Below are 2,701 nucleotides of genomic sequence, written 5' to 3'. Positions count from 1 at the left end.
ACTAAACGGTATCAGCCGAAGTAGTTTCATACTAATTAGGCTACATCAGGGCCGTAATGTGCAATACTTCCTCTTCCTATGTTATTGCATAGAAACGACCACCCAAGCATCCTTGTATTATTTTTGCTTAATTACCTTGTAAACAATTGAGTAGTTATATGGAAATAAGATAGAATCAGGGCCGTAAAATGCATTATCACCTATTCCACTCAATTTTATGGAAATTACATATTTTCATGGTCTTAAAATGTCTTATTTCTTATTTCCACTCAATTACTTAGTTATTATCATTTTTAATACAATATAGACTAGCCTACTATGAAGTGATTCAAGTACACAGACAAACACATTGTGTGCAAAACTTTATTTATTTTTCCAATCAGTTATGAGATTCATGTTCACTGATGTGAGGTTGTCAATCTGCCACCATCCAGAGGAAGTCCTGTGAACACAAACAAACAAACAGAGAAGTCAACTGCAAGACCGGTTTCACCACGTTTATTTTTTTATGTTATCAATTCACCATCGCTAAATTTGCTTCTGAAATGCAGTACCATGTTAAATGCACGTTGTAAATCTTCCTCAGGCTGACATCGTTGCTGATTTACAAAGGCAAACTCTAGCTAGCACCTAGCTTCAGTCATTGAAAACATGGTGGGCAGAGCTAGCTAGTGGTTTCCATTGTAAAGGTACTTCTGTATGCCGTTTCATTTCCAGAACAAACATAAACCTAACACTAACTCATAAAACATGTTTGCATAAGGCTAAAGTAATTCGACGATTGAAGGTGGATGAAATCAACATCAAGACCATTTTAGCTCACCTTGAAAGTTACCCTGGTTGCTGCCTGCGTGCGAAAGCACTGTGTGGTGCGTCTCAAACTCCACCCTTGTGTGTCAGGGTACTCAATTAAACAACGTCAGCGTCTCTGAGCCATACTGCAAGCAGAGCGGGCAGCGTACAACTAGAACGAGTGTGCTTGAAGTACAGAAGTATACTAATTGAGACGCTTCTGTTCTGCAGTAACCAAACTTTCGTTGCCTAGCAACAACAGGACTCGCCGCCACCGCGAGCTAGTTCAACTTCAGTGCAGCAGAGCCAGGCAAGGTAAGCTTCCCGACAACGAACTTTTAATGTAGTTCTAGCTTTAACCTGCTTTCATTTTGTCTCAGAGCATTGAAGGATTTTAACTGTATACACTGTACGTCTATACGTCTTATCAGCCGTGTTTGTGCTGAAATGGCATAGCCTACAGAGGTACATGGAAACCACTAGTTCTAGCTAGCTCTGCCCACCATGTTTTCAATGACTGAAGCTAGGTGCTAGCTAGAGTTTGCCTTTGTAAATCAGCAACGATGTCAGCCTGAGGAAGATTTACAACGTGCATTTAACATGGTACTGCATTTCAGAAGCAAATTTAGCGATGGTGAATTGATAACATAAAAAAATAAACGTAAACCGGTCTTGCAGTTGACTTCTCTGTTTGTTTGTTTGTGTTCACAGGACTTCCTCTGGATGGTGGCAGATTGACAACCTCACATCAGTGAACATGAATCTCATAACTGATTGGAAAAATAAATAAAGTTTTGCACACAATGTGTTTGTCTGTGTACTTGAATCACTTCATAGTAGGCTAGTCTATATTGTATTAAAAATGATAATAACTAAGTAATTGAGTGGAAATAAGAAATAAGACATTTTAAGACCATGAAAATATGTAATTTCCATAAAATTGAGTGGAATAGGTGATAATGCATTTTACGGCCCTGATTCTATCTTATTTCCATATAACTACTCAATTGTTTACAAGGTAATTAAGCAGAAATAATACAAGGATGCTTGGGTGGTCGTTTCTATGCAATAACATAGGAAGAGGAAATATTGCACATTACGGCCCTGATGTCGCCTAATTAGTATGAAACTACTTCGGCTGATACCGTTTAGTTACTGGCATACCTACCACCTAACTACTATGATGACACAGTAGCTGTTTCCATTAGCCTACTATTAACTAGAAACTACAGCATAATTGCACTGGAAACTGTATGGTTATTTTTGCTCTTATTAATGAGAAATTATAGTGTAATTGCACTGGAAACCATATGGTTATTTTGCTGTTATTACTAATAACAAGCAGTTATTACCATAAAATTAGACTGAAATTACTGAGAAATTAGTATGAAATTAACACCTTATTAGCGATCCGTAAAGTAAAGTGTAACCAAAACATCCATTTCAATACCAATGTCCGAGTTGTTACTACTGTAAACTACAAAGTGGAGAGAGTTTCCCCACCGTAGCTTCAATATTTCCCTGCTCGACAAGCAGCGCCTTTCACAAGGTACGTTTTACATGTTCAGCACAGTAGCGAAGCCAGGGACGCAGGAACTGGTTTTGACCAGGGGGTGCTGTGAAAAAAAATCTGTTTTTTAGATGCTATTTCCTGCGTTCTAATCAATTTTAGGGTGAGGAATGGCGAATCACATCTGAATAACTTCCTCATGTTTTATGTAGGCTAGCCTAAACAAGGATGGCTAGATTTAACTTTTTTTTCTTTAACATCTCACTTTGACACTATTAATGTTCTTCTTGCGGAAGTGAAACGCGCACCTGATGTGGAGGTGAGGGCTCAAGAGCAAATCGCGCTGCCTTGACAGTTTGTCTCTTCAGCATGGGCAGTGTGCAATGTGTGAAATTAGAA

The 2,701-nt window shown here is 38.5% G+C and overlaps 1 long non-coding RNA gene across 1 annotated transcript; it reads right to left on the bottom strand.

Annotated features, from left to right (window-relative positions):
- Positions 1–349: 349 nt before the first annotated feature.
- On the bottom strand, positions 350–1,162 carry LOC134464505 (uncharacterized). Its single transcript, XR_010037916.1, has 2 exons — positions 824–1,162; positions 350–442 (listed from the first exon to the last, which is right to left on the bottom strand). It is a non-coding gene; the product is annotated as an uncharacterized LOC134464505 (long non-coding RNA).
- Positions 1,163–2,701: the final 1,539 nt, after the last annotated feature.

This window comes from Engraulis encrasicolus, chromosome 15 (assembly GCF_034702125.1).
Source record: "Engraulis encrasicolus isolate BLACKSEA-1 chromosome 15, IST_EnEncr_1.0, whole genome shotgun sequence".
NCBI lineage: Eukaryota > Metazoa > Chordata > Actinopteri > Clupeiformes > Engraulidae > Engraulis > Engraulis encrasicolus.
Note: the sequence above shows the minus strand (reverse complement) of the source record. Positions and strands in the feature narration are given on the sequence as shown.